General features: G+C 38.2%; 1 pseudogene; it reads left to right on the top strand.

Moving 5' to 3' along the window:
- Nucleotides 1-8440: 8440 nt before the first annotated feature.
- Nucleotides 8441-9179, top strand: LOC112627139 (annotated as a pseudogene).
- The last annotated feature ends 2526 nt before the right edge of the window (nucleotides 9180-11705 follow it).

Here is an 11705-nt window from a genome sequence, read left to right as displayed (position 1 = left end):
ATGCCTGTAATCACAGCACTTTGGGAGGCAGAGGTGGGAGGATCGCTTGAGGCCAGGAGTTTGAAACCAACCTAAGCAACATAGTGAGAGCCCCATCTCTGCAAACAATTTTAAAATTAACACTATGTTATACTTAATAGTAAAAGACAAAACGCCTTCCTCCTAATATCTGAAACAAAGGAACACTCTCACCACTCTTATTTAGAACTGTACTAGCCAGTGCAATGAAGCAGGAAAAATTAATGAGGCATACAGATTGGAGAGGAAGAAATAAAACTGTCTTTATTTGTAGAGAACATAATTGCTTGCATTAAAAAAAAGTATTTTTTAAATATCTTGAACCCATTTAATATGTGGGTTTCACATTCATGAATATATGAATATGCACAATTTAACCAATCATATTTCTATTTACCAGAAATGAATAATTAGAAATCAAAATGTTTTTTACAATACCATTTACAATAGTTCCCCAAAATAAAAAACCTTGCTATAAATCTAGCAAAATACATATAGGATCTGTATAGTGAAAATTACAAAATGTTTATGAAATATCCTAAAGGCCTAAGTAACTGAAGAATAACAAGTTCACTAATTGGACATTCAACATAGTAATGATGTCAAATCCATAAAAATTGACCTATTTTTATGGTCAATTTTCATTAAAATAGGTCAATTTTCATAAAACGGGTCAATTTTCAATTCTAACCTCTGGCAGAAATTTTTGTAGATAAGGTTATTCCAAAATATAGAGAGAGAGGCAAAAAAACTATAATAACCAAAACAATTATTTTTAAAAAGAAAATAAAATTGAAAGAATCACACTATTCAATTTTAAGACTTACTATAAAGCTATAGTATTTTATACAGCACTGTAATGGCAATGGGATAGACATATAAATTAATGGGAGAGGTGAGAGAGCACAAAAATAGACCCACACAAATAATGGTCAATGGATTTTTGACAATAGCACAAATGCAATTCAGTGGAGAAAAGATGGTCTTTTTAAAATGATGTTGAATAATGAGCTTTAACCTAAACCTCATATCTTATATAAATATAGACTACACATCTAAAAGTGAAATATGAAACTAAAATGTTTGGAATAAATCATAGGAAAAAATATTTCATGTCCTAGGCTTAGGCAAATAGTTCATACACTTGACACCAAATGCAAAATCTATAAAAGATAAGATTGATAAATTGGGGTTCATCAAACTTTAAGATTTTTGTTTTGCCAAAGACACTGTCAAGAAAAAAATAATAAGACAAGCTAAAGACTTGGAGAAAATATTTGCAAATGTACCTGACAACAGACTTGTACTCAGAATATGTAAAGAACCCTCATAATTTGACAATAAAAAAACAAACTATTAAAAAGTGGGCAAAAATCTTGGATGGATACTTCATCAAAGAGTATGAATAGATAGCAAATAAGCACATTAAAGGATGTTCAAAATCATTAGCATTACAGTCCTGGAGATCACATAATTAATTTAATCAGCCTTTGTGTGAATGAATCTATTAGATTCCTTCCCAAGAGCTCATTTGCACAGGGAAGGAAATGTAGCATGATTAAACGGAAGAAACAAATTAAAAAAAAAACAACGAAGGGTGGGCAGGGCCAAGATGGCTGACTAGCAGTGGTCAGAGGCTCCCACTGAGAAGAACCAAAACAGCATGAGAATCCAGCACTGGCAAGCGAGGTATCCATATTCTATCATCAGGACTGACTAGGTGGTTGGCATGACCCACAGAGAAAAATGAAAAGCAAGGTGGTGTGTTGGCCCACCTGAGAGCCACACAGGGCAAGGGGAGTCCTCACCCGCAGCCAAGGGAGGTGGTGAGTGAGCATGCTACCCAGCCTGGGAAACTGTGCTTTTTCCACAGATCTGTGCAACCCCAAATCAGAAGATCCCACTTGAGAGCCCATGCCACCAGGGCCTTGGGTCCCAATCACAGAGCCGCACAGGTTCTCAACAGCCACTCAGCTGGAATCTACCTAAGACTACCAAGTTCCCTGGGGGAGGGTTGGCAGCCATCGCTGCAGCAGTTAGCTGCCTAAGACACTGAACTCCCAGGGTTGGGGAGAAGGGCGGCAGCCATCACTATAGCTCCAGTGATTTTTCCCTGCTGGAGGTGAGGAGACTAGATGGCTTGGTCCCAAGAGGTATTCCCCACAGCACAGCACACTGGCTGTTGCAGACCATGACCAGACTGCCTCCTCAGGCTGGACCCTGACACATTCCTCCTCACCGGGCAGGGCCTCCCTGCAGGAACTCCAGGAACTCCAGCAACTCTAGCCAGGGTCTTAGGGACAGAGCTCTGATTTCCCTGGGCCTGAGCCTCTAGAAGGAGAGGTGGCCATGGTCTCCATGGACCAGCAGACTTAATCTTTCCTTCTGCTAGTTCTGAGGAATCCAGGCAGCTCAGATAAGTGAGTTTCTCCCCTAATGCAGCACTATCTCTCCACCAAGGGATAGCCAAAGTGCTTTGTTAAATGGGTCCTGGTTCCCATGCCCCCCAGCTGGGTGAGACCCCATAAGAGGGGTTGCCAGACACCTTATAGAGGAGCATTCCTACTGGCATCAGGTTGGTGCCTCTCAAGATCAGAGATCCCAGAGAAAAGGCAAGTACCCATCTTTGCTGTTCTCCAGCCTCCTTGGGTGACATCTCCAGGTGTGGGAGATACCCAGATGAATAGGGCCTGAAATGAACTCCCAGCAAAATGCAGCAGCCCTACAGAAGAGGGACCTGACTACTGAAAGAAAAACGAACAAGCAGAAAGCAACAACAACAGCATCAACAAAAATCATCCCCACAAAAATCTCATCCAAAGGTCAGCAGCCTCAAAGATCGAAACTAGACAAACTCATGAAGATGAGAAAGAACTAATGATAAAACAATGAAAATTCAAAAGGCCAGATCATTCTCCTCCAAATGATTACAACATCTCTCCAGCAAGGGCACAGAACTGGATGGAGGATGAGATAGATGAATTGATAGAAGTAGACTTCAGAAGGTGGGTAATAACAAACTTCGCTGAGGTAAAGGAACATGTTTTAACCCAATGCAAAGAAGGTAAAAACTCATGATAAAAGGTTATAGGAACTGCCAACTAGAATAGCCAGTTCAGAGAGGAACATAAATGACCTGATGGAGCTGAAAAACACAGCACGAGAACTTTGTGATGCAAACACAAGTATCAAAAGCTGAATCAATCAAGTGGAAGAAAGAATGTCAGATATTGAAGACTATTTTATTGAATTAAGGCAGGCAGACAAGATTAGAGAAAAAAGAATGAAAAGGAAAGAACAAAACCTCTGACAACTATGGGACTATGTAAAAAGGTCAAACCTATGACTGATTGGAGTACCTGAAAGAGACGGGGAGAATGGGACCAAGTTGGAAAACACACTTCATGATATCATCCAGGAAAACTTTCCCAACCTAGCAAGAAAAGCGAACACTCAAATTCAGGAAATACAGAGAACCCCAGTAGGATACTCCATGAGAAGATCAACCCCAAGATACATAATTATCAGATTCTCCAAGGTTGAAATGCAGGAAAAAATGTTAAGGGCAGCAAAAGAGAAAGGCCAGGTCACCTACAAAGGGAAGCCCATCAGACTAACAACAGCGGACCTCTCAGAAGAAACCCTGCAAGCCAGAAGAGAGTGAGGGCTGATATTCAACATTCTTAAAGAAAAAAAATTTCAACCCTGAATTTCATATCCAGCCAAACTAAGCTTCATAAGCAAAGGAGAAATAAAATACTTTTTAGACAAGCAAATGCTGAGTGAATTTGTCACCACTAGGCCTGCTTTGCAAGACCTCCTGAAGGAAGCACTAAATATGGAAAGGAAAAACTGGTACCTGCCATTGCAAAAACACACTGAAATACAAAGACCAATGGCACAGTGAAGAAACTGCATCAACTAGTGTGCAAAATAACTACTAGTATCATGATGATAGGATCACATTCACACATAACATTAACCTTAAGTAAAAATGGGATAAATGCCCCAATTAAAAGACAGACTGGCAAACTGAATAAAGAGTCAAGACCCATCAGTGTGCTGTATTCAAGAGACCCATCTCATGCACAAAGACATGCATAGGCTCAAAATAAAGGGATGGAGAGAAATTTACCAAACAAATGAAAAGCAGGAAAATGCAGAAGTTGCAATCCTCGTTTCTGACAAAACAGACTTTAAACCAACAAAGATCAAAAAAGACAAAGAAGGGCATTACATAATGGTAAAGACATCAATTCAACAAGAAGAGCTAACTATCCTAAATACATATGCACCCAATGCAGGAGAACCCAGATTCATAAAACAAGTTCTTAGAAATCTACAGAGATTTAGACTCCCACATGGTAATAGTGGGAGACTTTAATACCCCACTGTCACTATTAGATCATCAAGACAAAAAATTAACAAGGATATTCAGGACTTGAACTCAGCTCTTGACAAGTAAACCTAAGAGATATCTACAGAACACTACATCCCAAAACAACAGAATATACATTCTTCTCAGTGCCACATGGCACTTACTCTATAATTGATCACATAATTGGAAGTAAAACACTCCTCAGCAAATGTAAAAGAACTGAAATCACAACAAGCAGTCACTCAGACCACAGTGCAATCAAATTAGAACTCCAGATTAAGAAACTCACTCAAAACCATACAACTATATGGATATTGAACAACCTGCTCCTGAATGACTCCTGGGTAAATAATGAAATTAAAGCAGAAATCAGGAAGTGCTTTGAAATCAATGAGAACAAAGAGACAACATACCAAAATCTCTGGGATGCAGCTAAAGCAATGTTAAGAGGGATATTTATAGCACTAAATGCCCACATCAGAAAGTTACGAAGATCCCAAATTGGTACCCTAACAGCACAACTCAAAGAACTAGAGAAGCAAGAGCAAACAAATCCAAAAGCTAGCAGGAGACAAGAAATAACTATGATCTGAGCAGAACTGAGATAGACACATACACAAAAAATCCTTCCAAAAAATCAATGAATCTAGGAGCTTGTGTTTTGAAAAAAATAATAAAATAGACCGCTAGCTAGACTAATAAGAAAGAATCAAATAGACACAACAAAAAATGATAAAGGGGATATCACCACTGACCCCACAGATACACAAAAAACCATCAGAGAATACAATAGCATACCTCTATGCAAATAAACTAGAACATCTAGAAGGAACGGATAAACTCCTGGACACATACACCCTCCCAAGACTAAACCAGGAAGAAGTTGAATCCTTGAATAGACCAATAACAAGTTCTGAAATTGAGGCAGTAATAAATAGCCTACCAACCAAAAAAAGCCCAGGACCAGACAGATTCACAGCCGAATTCTACCAGAGGTACAAAGAGGAGCCGGTACCATTCCTTCTGAAACTATTTCAAAAAATCAAAAAGGAGAGACTTCTCCCTAACTCATTTTATGAGGCCAGAATCATCCTGATACCAAAATCTGGCAGAGATATAACAAAAAATAGAAACTTTAGGCCAATATCTCTGATGACCATCGATGAGAAATCCTAGATAAAATACTAGCAAACCGAATCCAGCAGCACATCAAAAAGCTTATCCACCATGATTAAGCTGGCATCCTCCCTGGGATGCAAGGCTGGTTCAAGACACACAATCAAGAAACGTAATTCATCACATAAACAGAACTAATGACCAAAAAAAATGATTATCTCATTATATTCAGAAAAGGCCTACAATAAAATTCAATATTCCTTCATGTTAAAAACCCTCAATAAACTAGGTATTGGTGGAACATATCTCAAAATAGTAAGAGTAAGTATGACAAACCCATAGCCAACATCACACTGAATGGGCAAAGGCTGGAAGCATTCCCTTTGAAAACCAGCACAAGAAACGGATACCCTCTCTCACCACTCCTATTCAACATAGTATTGGAAGTTCTGGCCAGGGTAATCAGGCCAGTGAAAGGAAAAAAGCGTATTCAAATAGGAAGAGAGGAAGTCACATTGTCTCTGTTTGCAGAAGACATGATCCTATATCTAGAGAACCCCGTCGTCTCAGCCCAAAAGCTCCTTAAGCTGATGAGCAACTTCAGCAAAGTCTCAGGATACAAAAACCAATGTGCAAAAATCACAAGCATTCCTACACACCAACAACAGATAAGCAGAGAGTGAAATCATGAATAAATGTCTACTCACAATTGCTACAAAGAGAATAAAATACCTAGGAATACAGCTAACAAGGGATGTGAAAGACCTCCTCAAGGAGAACTACAAACCACTGCTAAAGAAAATAAGAGAAGACACAAACAAATGGAAAAACATTGCATCCTCTTGGCTAAGAAGAATCATTAGCCAAGTAATATGGTCATACTGCCCAAAGTAATTTATAGATTCAATGCTATTCCCATCAAACTACCATTGACATACTTCACAGAATTAGAAAAAACTACTTTAAAATTTATGTGGAACCAGAAAAGAACCCATATAGAAAGACAATCCTAGCCAAAAAGAACAAAGCTGGAGACATCATGATACCTGACTTAAAACTATACTACAAGGCTACAGTAACCAAAACACCATGGTACTGGTACCAACACAGACATATGGACCAATAGCACAGAATGGAGATCTCAGAAATAAGACCACACATCTACAACCATCTGATCTTCGACAAACTTGACAAAAACAAGCAATGGAGAAGGGATTCCCTATTTTAATAAATGCTGCTGGGAAAACTGGCTGGCCATATGCAGAAAACTAAAACTGGACCCCTTCCTTACACCTTATATGAAAATTAACTCAAGATGGATTAAAGACTTAAATGTAAAACCCAAAACCATAAAAATCCTAGCAGAAAATCTAGGCAATACCATTCAGGACATAGGGATGGGCAAAGATTTTATGATGAAATCACCAAAAGCGATTGCAACAAAAGCAAAAACTGACAAATGGAATCTAACTAAAGAATTTCTGCATAGCAAAAGAAACTATCATCAGAGTGAAGAGACAACTTACAGAATGGGAGAAAATTTTTGTAATCTACCTATCTGACAAAGGTCTAATATCCAGAATTTACAAGGAACTTAAACAAATTTACAAGAAAAAAACAACCCCATCAAAAAGTAGGCAAAGGACATGAACAGACATTTCTCAAAAGAAGACATTTATGCCACCAACAAACATGAAAAAAAGCTCAACATCATTGATCATTACAGAAATGCAAATGAAAACCACAACAAGATACCATCTCATGCCAGTCAGAATGGCAATTATTAAAAAGTCAAGAAACAACAGATGCTGGCAAGGCTGTGGAGAAATGGAATGCTTTTGTACTGTTGGTGGGAATGTAAATTAGTTCAACCATTGTGGAAGACGGTGTGGTGATTCCTCAAGAATTTAGAACCAGAAATACCATTTGACCCAGCAATCCATTACTGGATATATACCCAAAGGAATATAAATCATTCTATTATAAAGATACACACACACATATGTTTATTGCAGCACTATTCACAATAGCAAAGACATGAAATGAACCCAAATGCCCATCAATGATAGACTGGATTAAGAAAATGTGGTGCATATACACTATGGAATACTATGCAGCTATAAAAAGGAATGAAATTATGTCCTTTGCAGGGACATGGATGAAGCTAGAGGCCATCATCCTCAGCAAACTAAAACAGGAACGGAAAACCAAACAATGCATATTCTCACTCACAAGTGGGAGCTGAACAATGAGAACACACGGACACAAGGAGGGGAACAACACACACCAGGGCCTGTTGGCGGACAGTGGGAGGGAGAACAACAAGATAAATACTTAATGCATGCAGGGCTTAATAGCTAGGTGATGAGCTGATAGGTGCAGCAAACTACCATGGCATATGTTTACCTATGTAACAAACCTGCACGTTTTGCACATGTATCCTGGAACTTAAAGTAAAAATTTTTTAAAAACATTAATTTAACTTTGCCATAATTAACTCCTTGCTTGGGTGATTTCTAAATCTCAGAAATTACCACTAAAGAACTTATCCATGTAACCAAACACAACCTGTTCCCAAAAATCCAACAAAAATAATAATTTTAAAATATTTTAAACTTAAAAGAAAAGAAAGGAAGGAATACTTCGAAAGTAAAACTCATCTGCTTCCCAACTTCTTCAAAGGAGGCAATAATGTAGAGTAGGAAAAGCATGGATGATGGCGTTGACATGGGATTTTAAATCCACCTCCAATACGGTTCCAGGTCTTGAAGAACTCACAGTCCACTAAAAGACAGACACACTAACAGATTGATAATTACATAGGCCTTCCTATGTGCCAGGCATTGTGATAGTTTGTAAATAGGTAGAGGGTGGCCTGCAGTCAGCACAGCCACAGGGGACAAGAGGCCCTAATATACAGGTTGTGCCATGGCTATGTCTAGTGTCAGATTGCTTGCCAGTGTCTTAAGAAAGCCAGATGCCTGGCTTGGACTCTTGGGTGTGCTCCAAGGGACACTTTCACACAAACTCTGTACTCCTGGACTCAATACTTACATTTTTTCTAGTACTAAGTTAAATGCATCAAATTATAAAACCCTTTTCCATAATATTTTCTCACTGAGACTCCTAGGACTTGTAATATCTCCAGAACATATTTTTCCATTTTCTATAGGACTCAAAAGTAATATAAGCTCTAAAAAAAATCCACTGAAAAGTCTCTGTAAAAAGTGGAAGATGAAGAGGACGCTGATGAAGAAGGTGATTGTTAAGGAGATGAGTGAGCAGGAAGAGGAGCTTGAGGATGAGCCTACTATGGTCAAAGATTATAAAGACCTGGAAAAAGTAGTGCAGTCTTTTCAGTACAATGTTTTCCTGAGCAGAGGCCTCGATGTTGGGAGAAACAATGAGAAGATAGATTCTACAAAGATGAACTCAGGCTGAATGGGGGAAAACTGCAGAAGCAAAGCAAAATGGTCAAAGTGGGAGACACATTGGATCTTCTCACTGGAGAGCATAAAGAAGTAGGAACAGAGACAGTGATACAGATTCTCCTTAAAAAAAAAAAAAAAAGATGTTTGAAGACAAGACTGAAAGTGAAAAATATAGAGCAGTGTTACGCGATGGTGAAAAAACTTAAAAGTTGCCTAAGAAGAGTATGTCTAAATAGATGAATTGCTTTATAGTGAGAAATAAAGAGACTGCATAAACATTGTGCCTTAATCTTCATAACAAACCCCTGAAGTGATGATACTACTACTCAGCATTTACTGAGTACTTGCTATGTGCCAAGCACTAGTCTAACCATGTGTCATGTCTAATGCCATTTAATTATCATGATTACATTGTGAGATAGGTACTGCTAGTATCCTTGTCTCACAGATGAGAAAATCAAGCCTTGAAGAAGTGACTTCCCAACGTTAAACAATTAGGAAGCCACAACATTGGAAATCAAATTTTCCTGAATCTTGACACTGCCATGACCACTATGATCAAGGGAAGCACAGGCTGCAGTGGGAGTGCAGAGGAAGAGTGCTTTACCTAGTCCTAGCCTAGTGACAAGAAAACGTTTCCTATAAGGAAGTCTTAGCTGAGACCTGAGAACAAATAGGAGTCAGAAGGCAAAGAACGTAAAGGCATGTGCAAAGACCTGGACAGTTCCCAGGAATTCTGAGTAGTTTGGTCTGATTGGAGAATAAGAGGAAAAATCAAGACAGGAGACCAGAGGTCAGGTCAGGAAAAGTTTTGCTGTTTGTTGTATTCATCAGAACTCTTGTGGTTTCAAGAAACAAGTCTGTGGAGCTACCCTAGAGAGAATCAGAAATGTACTGGTTCAAAAGCAGCATAAAATTGGACTTTATCTAGCCCGAAAATCTTTATCGTTTGATTGAATTATGTGGTCCATTTATATTATATAATTATTAATATATTTGGGTTTAATCTACCATCTTATTTTCTACTTGTTTTATCTGTATTTTTTCTCTCTTCCTTTTTCCCTTCTTTTGGATTATTTAAATATTTTTGTTACATTTTTACCACATTTGCTTTTACTTCTTTTTTATTACTTCAACCATTACTCTAGAGGTTATAATGCATATCTTCGGTTTATTATATTCTAATGTAAATTAATTTTTGCTTCTCAGACAAGGCAAGTCCTTAGAACAATTTAGCTACATTCACACTCTCCTACCTATGTGCTCTTATTGTCATAAATTTTAATTATACATATATATAATAAAACCCGCCACATCTTATTATAATAAAGTTTTAATAATATTAATGTAGATTTACCTAAATGTTTATCCTTTGCATTAGTCTGTATTGCTCTGTACATTACCAGGCTTCAATCTAGGATTATGTTATTCTGCCTAAAGAATAGCTCTTAGCCAGGCACAGTGGCTCACTCCTATAATCCCAGCACTTTGGGAGGCCGAGGTAGGCGGATCACTTGAGACCGGGAGTTTGAGACCAGCCTGGCCAACATGGTGAAACCCCATCTCTACAAAAAGTACAAAAATTAGCCAAGTATGGTGATGCGCACCTGTAATCCCAGCTACTCGGGAGGCTGAGGCAGAAGAATCGCTTGAACCTGAGAGGTGGAGGTTGCAGTGAGCCAAGATCGCACCACTGCACACTCCAACCTGGGTGAAAGAGCAAGACTGTCTCAAAAAACAAACAAAAAAGAATAGCTCTTAGTATTTATTTTATTGTGGCTTCATTCACAACAAACTCTCGCTTTTTGTCTGGCATTGTCCTTCATTTTTAAATGATATTTTTGTAAGGTATAAAATCCTAGGTTGATGGTTTATTTTCTTTTTCAACACTTTAAAGATGCCATTTCAGTTTTTATTTCTCTTAAAAAATAACTGTCCATCTTATTGTTACTCCTTTGAAGATAATGTTTGTTTTTATTCTGGGTCCCTTTATTATTTTCTCTGGCTTTCATTTTCAGCAGTTTTGTTATGTACCAAAGTGTGGTTTTACCTGAATTCATCTTGATTCGGGTTCACAGTACTTCTTGGATCAGTGGTTTGATGTCTTTTGTCAGGTTTGACAAATTAGCTGACTTTCTTTCCTCAGGTGTTTATTGGCCTCATTTTCTTTTGCCTCTTTCTCTGGGGTGCTAATTACATATACATCAGGCCTTGTCCCAGTGTGTCTTACGGCATTTTCTGCATTGTCCATTGTTTTCCCTCTCCATGCTTTAATCTAGGTTTTTCTATTGGATCTGTTTTCCACTGTACTAATCTGCCTGTCCGTCTTTTTCAAGAATGTCAGCTAATTGGAATCATACAGTATGTTGCCTTTTCAGATCAGTTATTTCATTTAGTAGTACACCTTTGCAGTCTCTCCAGGTCTTTTCATGACTTGGTAACTCATTTACTTTCATCACTGAATACCGTTCCATTGTCTGGATACACCATATTTTGTTTATCCGTTCACCTCTTGAAGACATCTTGGTTACCTCCAAATTTGGGGAATTATGAATAAAGCTACTTTAAATATTTGTGTGCAGGTTTTTAGGTGAAAATAATTTTTCAACTCATTTGGGTAAGTACCAGAGAGGACAACTGCCGGATTGTATGGTAAGAGTATGTTTAGTTTTGTAAGAGACTGCCAAACTGTCTTCCAAAGTGTTCGTACCATTTTGTATTCCCACCAGCAATGAATGAGAGTTTCTGTTGCCCCACATTAG

Source organism: Theropithecus gelada, chromosome 6 (assembly GCF_003255815.1).
Source record: "Theropithecus gelada isolate Dixy chromosome 6, Tgel_1.0, whole genome shotgun sequence".
Classification (NCBI taxonomy): domain Eukaryota; kingdom Metazoa; phylum Chordata; class Mammalia; order Primates; family Cercopithecidae; genus Theropithecus; species Theropithecus gelada.
This window is presented reverse-complemented; position numbering and strand designations above follow the sequence as displayed.